The sequence below is a fragment of the Myxocyprinus asiaticus genome, chromosome 30 (assembly GCF_019703515.2).
Source record: "Myxocyprinus asiaticus isolate MX2 ecotype Aquarium Trade chromosome 30, UBuf_Myxa_2, whole genome shotgun sequence".
Classification (NCBI taxonomy): domain Eukaryota; kingdom Metazoa; phylum Chordata; class Actinopteri; order Cypriniformes; family Catostomidae; genus Myxocyprinus; species Myxocyprinus asiaticus.
Window position 1 is genome coordinate 44,255,254 of NC_059373.1, and position 9,842 is coordinate 44,265,095.

A 9,842-nucleotide genomic window follows, 5' to 3' on the forward strand; every position below is an offset into this window, starting at 1 on the left:
TGAAAGCAGTTTTTAAAGTGAAATAAAAAAGCTATAGAAGTCTAAGTTTATTGTAATGAAAATGTATTGCACAATTTTATATATATATATATATATATATATATATATATATATATATATATATATATATATATATATAATAAATATATAAACTGAAATGTAAAAATACTAGAAAATCAAAGCCATATGTCTAACCTAATTCTGAATGGGAATTAACTTGTTCAGACGTAGAACCAGAAATGTCCAACAGAGGGCAGCCAAGGTCCATTGTTGAATGATTCCCAAAAATACCATTTCTCAGGCCCTCCAGGATTTTGCGGGTCGTGTCTAGAAAGGATCCCTCTTTCATACATTATGTGTAGTCTAAGTATGTGTAACTATGTTCATCAGTTAACTATTTTTATCAAAAAAAATGACAGATAAAGATAAAGATCCATTTAAAAAAAAAAGCTTAAAAAGTGCATTGCAAAATTTGAGAAAAGCCGCAGCAAATTCAGTCATTTTGTAATCCCAGCTAGCCAAATTACGTAGCCATTTCCTAACTGCACCGTAATTTGATGACCAAACATTTGTCATGGCAATGTAACTGATTACATTGTTACAACTGGAAAAGTGAAATTCCTGGATTCATTGCCACACCCTAACTATGGAATGGTGCCAGTCCGTCACGACGATGGTGTGGCAATGTTGTGGATCAGTAGTTGTTTGTTAGTAACCAGTTGATAATTTTTGCTTTTAATAATTATTCTATGGGCAGACATGCAGTATTCTAACCTACTTTATGTCCTCATTTGCCCAACATTAATTTAGAGGCTATTTAAACAGTTGTGCGTATGAATAACGAATGCAGACTCAAAGTTAATGTACTTCATTTATTTTGACAGTGAACAGAGAAAAAAATGCAACAATAAAAGAAATTGAAACCTATTGCCACAGAATTGCAACGAAATTACAAGCCTAAATGACTTCTGTGATCATATTAAAATTTACTTAGACTATCTTAACACCTAATGCCTTGAATTACATTTGTTCATTTAATTTAAAGCCATTTTAAGGATAAATAAAAATGGTATATCATTACTATATAATCTTTAGATCTACACATTTAAATTTTAAAATTAATTAGTTAGCAAAAAAAATGTAAATTAACTTTTTAAAATTGGCAGACAGACAGACAGACAGATAGATAGATAGATAGATAGATAGATAGATAGATTCTCTGAATTCTCTGAACTTTTAAATACTCTTCCTAGGTGATTCATGAGACTGTCACCACATTTAGACAACATTATGCCAAGACATTGAAGGTGCTAAATTGCGAACTGATTTTAATATATCGAACGGTGTTGCCATGGTGAGGTATTAAATTAATGGCGAAAAATGGAAAACAGGAAGTGTCTCATATCTTTTGTGTGCAATGTGTGATTTAGATAAAAAAATTAGTTGTATGTCTCGTCTTGGGGGCTAATCACATGGATTTGACTATTTTGGGTCACAGTCATAGCGCCACCACCTGGCAGCAGGAAGTGTGGCTCTTACAACAGACTTTAAAATAGTCCTCTTATATTTACTCAAATTCCTTCAAAATTGTTTAGAATAATGTCAAATGCCAAATGCATGTGTCCACCTTGCATTGTTTTCAGAAAGCCACGGGGTGGAAATGGAGCAGTTGTGTCTGTGCTCGTCATCGCTGCTTGCAGCTATATTTCGACTTGATATCTCCGATCTCCGACCATAAAGGCACCCCACTGCCAGATTTTTGCCAAAACGTTTGCTAGTCAGGTTTATTATCATGAAATGCAGGAACTTCGACGCATTGCCTGATATTAACTAATAAAAATTAAAGTTTATCATTAACTCTGTAACTTTTTTTTAATTATTATTATTGAAACAGCAAACATGGTAATCATGTTCAAATATAATGCAGACATTACAAAAAAGCAAAAGAAAAAAAATGGGTTTAAAAGACAAAAATAATTTACATGTTAAGTTTTACATATCAAAAATGTTAACAAATCTTTTTGCTTTATTAATTTTACATACCTTTATCATCTTATGATAACACTGCAATTCTATCAGAAATTCATTGAAGTTTTGAAGATTTATTTTCCAACCATATCATCTTACGTATAACATATCTTTCATAAATAATTAAGACATTTGTTATAAAAGAAAGGTTGGCATCTTTGTTACGGTGGTGAAAATGAAGTAATAGGTTGTAAATGCACGTTCTTACATCGATTATGCTTAATAAGCCGACAACGTGGTCATGTAAACGATAAACAATAAACCGCGTTCCTTTATCGGCTCATCCAATGTGCGCACGTGTTAAGAGCATGCCTCTTTACAATTTGACGTCAAAAGTAGAGAATAACGTGATTATTTCAAATGCCATGTAAACGCGGATTTCTTGCCTTGTCAGATTTTTTAAATAAGCTGACTTTAGAGAGTAATCAGCATACTGGTGTGCATGTAAATGGACTCAATGAGGCAGTTCCAGAACAGATGGGATAATGTTTCTGTTCCATCTTTACAGAATGCACATTTATCATTTATTTCAATTTTACATCTTTTAATAATATAATCTTTGACAGGGTATATTCTATGAATAATCTTGAATGTGACCTCTTTAATTTTGTTAGTTATAAAGTATTTGTTACATTGAGTCCATACGTTTTTCCAATTAATACACTCTACACTGATATTCCAATAGACATCACTAGGGGGGTACTATTACTACTGCAAATAGATCTAATATATTTATTACTACAAATAACTGTGTCTCATTTCGAAGGCTGTGTGCTCCGGCGGTCCCATTTGTAAGCTACATACGTCACAGAGGATGTTTTGTTTCAGAAAAGCAAGTAGGACACTCCGGATGCAGCTTTCGACTGCGACCTTCTTTCACAGGAATTCGGAGGATGCAAGTGTATCCTTTGTTGGCACTAACAACCCACAACAATTTTAGACTCTAAATGTTTCTTTATCGAAAAAGAACAATACAAACAATATAAATGTATGATATTTAAATACTACTATAATATTATATATATATATATATATATATGCTGTAGGCATCATTTATGGGTGGGACGGGTGGGACATGTTCCCACCACTTTTTGCCTTGGCCCGTTTTGTCCCCACGACTTTTTGAAATAGCTTTTGTCAGCAAGTGTCTTGCATAAGAATCATATACAGTTCTTAAGTTTTCATTTCGTTCATGTGTGTTATTATAATTGCCGATCCAGCACTGGAATGTGTTATCAAATGTTTTAAATGTTATGATGAGTGCTCGTTGTGGCTGTTTTAAATGACACTGTGTGAGAGGGTGACAGCAGCAATGTTCTCTCGTGCATGCAGGCTCCACTGTTTCACAGCTCGTGCACTTGCCCAGTTAAATCGCAAAGCAAAACACAAACAAATGTGTCCGGATTCATGATATACATCTACTGACGTAAAGATGTAATCTTGGTTTATTAAAATAAAAAGTTATATTAGGTCGTATTAGAACCCGGAACTTCATGTAGTGGTGAAAATTTTACCATGAGAACAGTGAGTCTTAATGTCTATGCTTGCAGACCCATGTATTTATTCACCGACTAACAAAATTCCAGGCACAACAGTAGCAGATGTAGTGATAAAATTAACAAATTAATGATGTGAAATATTTTTAGAGCACTTAAATTGGTCATTAAGAATGATTTTACAGACACACACAGAGACAAAAGTCTCTGAAATAAATGGTCAAAAATGGCTATTGCACCATCTTAGTAAAATGAATAAATATTAGAAGTGACAGGGTTTTTTTCAATAAAAATGAGGTAAAGAATTAAGATGATAATTTGAAAATGAATAAATTGGCAACATAAAGCTATTCCAATGACTTAAACGGATAGTTCACTCAAAAATAAAAATTCTCTCATTGTTTACTCACCATCATGCCATCCCAGATGTGTATGACTTTCTTTCTTCAGCAGAATGCAAATGAAGATTTTTAGAAGGATATTTCAGCTCTGTAGGTCCATACAATACAAGTGAATGGTAACCAGAACTTTGAAGGTCCAAATATCACATATTCATATGTGATATCCATATGACTCCAGTGGTTAAATTTGTATTTATTTTTTTGGGGGATTTTTCCCCTTTTTCTCCCAATTTGGAATGCCCAATTCCAAATGCGCTCTAAGTCCTCGTGGTCGCACAGTGATTCGCCTCAGTCCGGGTGGCGGAGGATGAATCCCAGTTGCCTCCGCGTCTGAGACAGTCAACCCACGCATCTTATCACGTGGCTTGTTGCCACGGAGACATAGCGCGTGTGGAGGCTTCACGCCATCCACCGCGGCAACACGCTCAATTCACCATGCGCCCCACCGAGAACAAACCACATTATAGCGACCACGAGGAGGTTACCCCATGTGACTCTACCCTCCCTAGCAACCGGGCCAATTTGGTTGCTTACGAGACCTGGCTGGAGTCACTCAGCATGCCCTGGGATTCGAACTAGCGAACTCCAGGGGTTGTAGCCAGCGTATTTTACCACTGAGCTACCCAGGCCCCTCCAGTGGTTAAATTAATGAATTCTGAAGTGATTAAATTGGTTTTGGGTGAGAACAGACAAAAATAACTCCTTTTTCACTATAAATCTTGACAGCAGTCTCCTTGGGGATCATGATTTCAAGCTCACTCACACATCCTGTACCGCCATTCAGCAGAGACGGGTCACTTCTATTAAAATGAATGGGAGAAATTAGAATGGTCAACGGATGTAGAAAGGAAGTCCCACCTTACAGGTAAAAGAGCCAATGATCTTTTAGATACAGACATCGCCCTTCAATCAATTAGAGAACACGCATTAGCTATACAAAATTTTCATTTTTTAGCATAATCTGAGGTATAGAAGCACAATGTATGATACCAGTGTTGTCAGATTTTACTGCTGATTTGAAATATGTTCTTTGATCGTAATCTTAACAAACCATTTATGAGATTTTGGCATACCGCTTGTATTCATAGAAAAATAGCTGCCCAAGCGCATTTCAAAGGTGGCCGCCAAGTAAACTGACTTGCTAAAAAGCCTTTGAGTGCATTCTATTCAGAAGTGATCATCCTTATGCCTTACTTCCTTTGAAGACTTTACCCTCCACTGTGAGAGCTTTTGAGGGTTGAAAGGTGTGGGGCTCAAAATAAGGGTCATTTAGAACTCACTTTTTAAGTCATTTTATTGGAAATTCTGTTTGAAGCAATCTTACAGCATGATTGTACTCCCTTCAAAGTGCCCTTCAGAGGGTGATTTATCCCATTTGGAATGCAGTGTTTGGCTCTGTGCATGTTTCAAGCACTAAGAAGTGTAAACAAGCTTGAAATCATGATTTGGCCTATAGAGACCGCAATGGCAAGATGTACAGTGAAAAAGGAGTTGTATTTTGGTTTGTTCTCACCCAAAACCAATTGGATCACTTCAGAAGACATTGATTAAACCATTGGAGTCCTTCAACATTTGGACCTTCAAAGCTCTGGTCACTATTCACTTGTATTGTATGGACCTACAGAGGTGAAATATTATGCCATATATCTGGAATGGCATGAGGGTGAGTAAATGATGAGAGAATTTTCATTTTTGGGTGAACTATTCCTTACATGAGATTTTGTAAAGAAAAGTCATTTCTTTGAGGACTGGGTAATTTATAGAGGTTTGAAGAGATTAGGGCTCAGATCAAATATTCAGTCCAAGTTTCAGGACAGAAGCGTCATTCAGACAGTATTAGCTTCATGCAACACTACTGTTCCCAAGCTTTACATGATTGATGGTATTAATTAAAAGGTTTTCACATGAAATAAACATTTAATTTTAATGGTATAGCTTTGTCAAAGAGCATTTTCAGAGTCTTTCAGAGCCCTAAATGCTAATCATATCAAACATTGTATATGGATATGAGAACGTCAATGCTTGCATGCTTCCAGCTAGCTGGTCTTGTCTCAAGGTGTTTTAATGCACATTTAATAAGAAGGTGTTTAGCCTACATTATATAAAAAGCCACTTTATTTTGACCACATTTTTCCCAAAGTGCATGATCTTTGCTGGTCTATGTCAAGGCGTATTTTCAGAGTCTGTGGGTATCAGTTAAATTCCCATAAGTTGGAAAAAAAAACAGAATGACTGTCCAAGCTTTATCTTCATCCATCAAGCTTTAAATTAACCGCCTTTTCTTGTCACAAAGTGTTTTGTTACTCATTTTAACAGCTTATATGTTTAGTTTAGGAACTATTGGTCAGACATTCTTGAAATTGGCGGACTTTCAGACCCAGGGAAACAGTCCTGCAGACTCTGAAATGTTTGCAGATCGCTGTTGCGTTTTTTTCCCAAGAACTCCACGCTGCAGACTGTAGTGCGATGACGTAGTGGATCTAATCTCATGCATATTGGATTGTAGTGATATAGTGGATGTTTTAATGCGCAAGCATATTTACATTTTAATGTTTTATTACTGTAGCGTACTTAACGGTCATTAATACAGTATATATTCATATAAAAACACACACTTATATATTAGGGCTGGACAATTAATTAAATTAAAATCGCGGTATGACATTGTGCGATTATTAAACCGCAAAGGGCTTCGACGATTTAATTAAATTAATAAATAAATCAAGCTGTTCGCTTCAAAGTCTATACACACTGTTCTGTTCTGTCTGTATTGTGTATAAGCATTTTTACAGTGTATTCAGAGCGGTTCTGTGCTCCACAACTCCATCTCGTGCTCAGAGTAACAGATGTGCACCATTCTGTTCCGTGTGCTGAGCAAAGTGCTCCAGATTCACTTTTATTTCACTTTTGCATACTTCCAAGTATGTTTGACCACTACATGTTATTATACAAATAATTCACCCCATGGCATTTATGTACAGCAGAGGAGAGAAGGACTCAAGATGGCGCCGAGTATGGCTGCTGCGTTGCGAGCTCCGACACAACATAGTAGTGTTTTATTTGTTTTGTTCACAATTCTTATGTTTTTTGTCTTGGATGTTGTCTGACTTATTGTCTACAACAGACAAACAATTTTGGACATTGGTTCAGCAATTTCACACCGTAAACCGGACTTCACATTCCTCAATGCCGACCCGCTGTTTACAAACACGCAAGCGGAGCCCTTTGTCTGGGCAGCACGGCTGCGGAAACGCAAAAGGAAAAGGGGAAACAGAGCCGGCGTTCTCATCAGAGTAAGACGCCGCGCAAATCGACCCCCGCTACCCACTATTCTACTAGCAAATGTTCAGTCTCTGGATAACAAGCTCTGCGAGCTGAAAGCGCGGATCTCTTTCCAACGAGATACAAGGGACTGCTGCATTATCTGCCTTACGGAAACTTGGATGTCTGCGGAGATTCCAGACTCAGCCATTGAACCCGTGAGGTTCTCCGTGCACCGAGCGGACAGAGCGAAAGACCTCTCAGGTAAAAGTAGAGGAGGTGGTGTATGTTTTATGATCAACAAATCCTGGTGTGATCAGAGGAACATACATTCTATCAAGTCTTTCTGCTCTCCTGATCTGGAATTTCTTATGCTTCTGTGTCGACCATTCTGGCTACCGAGGGAATTCACAGCGGTCATTATCACAGCTGTGTACATTCCCCCACAAGCCGACACAGACCGGGCACTCAAGGAACTGTATGGGAGTATAAGTGAGCAGGAAACCGCGCACCCTGAGGCCGCGTTCATTGTGACCGGGGACTTTAATAAAGGCAGTTTAAAATCAGTCACACCAAAATACCACCAGCACTTTAGTTTCAACACACGAGGGGACCGGGTTTTGGACCATTGCTACTCTCCCTTCCGGGATGGCTACAAATCCCTCCCCCGCCCACCATTTGGCAAATCGGACCACTCTTCCATTCTGCTTCTGCCCGCTTACAGGCAGAAATTGAAACAGGAAGCACCCACCCTCAGAACGATCCAGTGCTGGTTGGACCAATCAGATTCTACGCTACAAGACTGTTTTGATCACACGGACTGGGAGATGTTCCGGTCCGCCTCTGATGATGACATTGAGCTTTATGCTGATAGCGTAATGTGTTTCATCAGAATGTGCGTAGAGGACGTGGTTCCGACCAGAACAATACGGATCTATCCGAATCAGAAACCTTGGATTAATAGCGATGTTCGTGCGGCACTTAATATGCGGACCTCCGCTTTTAATTCCAGGAACGCGGAGGAGCATAAACAAGCCAGTTATGCCCTCCGAAAAATTATCAGAACCGCAAAACGCCAGTACAGGAGCAAGATTGAAGGACAGTTTAACACCACCAACTCTAGAAGCATGTGGCAGGGAATTAACATCATCACGGACTTTAAAGGGAATAAAAACTCCACCATGAACACCGCTGCCTCTCTCCCGGATGAGCTAAATACTTTTTATGCTCGTTTCGAGGGAAATAACACCGCCCACACGGAGAGAGCTCTCGCGGCTGAAGCTACAGAGGTTAGTTCACTCTCCGTCTCTGTAGCGGATGTAACCCAATCCTTCCGACGGGTGAATATCCGCAAAGCCGCGGGCCCAGACGGTATTCCGGGCCGCGTCATCAGAGCGTGCGCGAACCAGCTGGCTGGTGTTTTTACAGACATTTTCAACCTTTCCCTCTTTTTGTCTGTAGTCCCCACATGCTTTAAAACATCCACCATTGTGCCTGTTCCAAAACAATCAAAAATAACTTGCTTAAATGACTGGCGTCCTGTTGCTCTGACCCCCATCATCAGCAAATGCTTTGAGAGACTAATCAGAGATTACATCTGCTCTGTATTGCCTCTCTCTCTTGACCCACTGCAGTTTGCTTACCGCAACAACCGCTCCACTGATGATGCCATTGCATCTACAATACACACTGCTCTCTCCCACCTGGAAAAAAAAGAACACTTATGTGAGAATGCTGTTTGTAGACTACAGCTCAGCATTCAACACCATAGTGCCCTCCAAGCTAGATGAGAAACTCCGGGCTCTGGGCTTAAACAGCTCGCTGTGCAGCTGGATCCTGGACTTCCTGTCAAGCAGACGCCAGGTGGTTAGAATAGGCAGCAACATCTCCTCCTCACTGACCCTAAACACTGGAGCCCCACAGGGCTGTGTTCTCAGCCCACTCCTGTATTCCCTGTACACACATGACTGTGTGGCAACACATAGCTCCAATGCCATCATTAAGTTTGCTGATGACACGACAGTGGTAGGTCTGATCACTGACAATGATGAAACAGCCTACAGAGAGGAGGTGCATACTCTGACACACTGGTGTCAGGAGCACAACCTCTCCCTCAACGTCAGTAAGACAAAGGAGCTTGTGGTGGACTTCAGAAGAAAAGACAGAGAACACAGTCCCATCACCATCAATGGAGCACCAGCGGAGAGAGTCAGCAGCTTCAAGTTCCTGGGTGTCCACATCACTGAGGAACTCACATGGTCCATCCACACTGAAGTCGTTGTGAAGAAGGCTCATCAGCGACTCTTCTTCCTGAGACGGCTGAGGAAGTTTGGAATGAACCGCCACATCCTCACACGGTTATACACCTGCACTGTAGAGAGCATCCTGACTGGCTGCATCTCCGCCTGGTACGGCAATAGCACCGCCCACAACCGCAAAGCACTGCAAAGGGTGGTGCGAACTGCCAGACACATCATCGGAGGTGAGCTTCCCTCCCTCCAGGAAATATATACAAGGCGGTGTGTAAAAAAGCTCGGAGGGTCATCAGAGACTCCAGCCACCCGAGCCATGGGCTGTTCTCACTGCTACCATCAGGTAGGCGGTATCGCAGCATCAGGACCCGCACCAGCCGACTCCATGATAGCTTCTTCCCCCA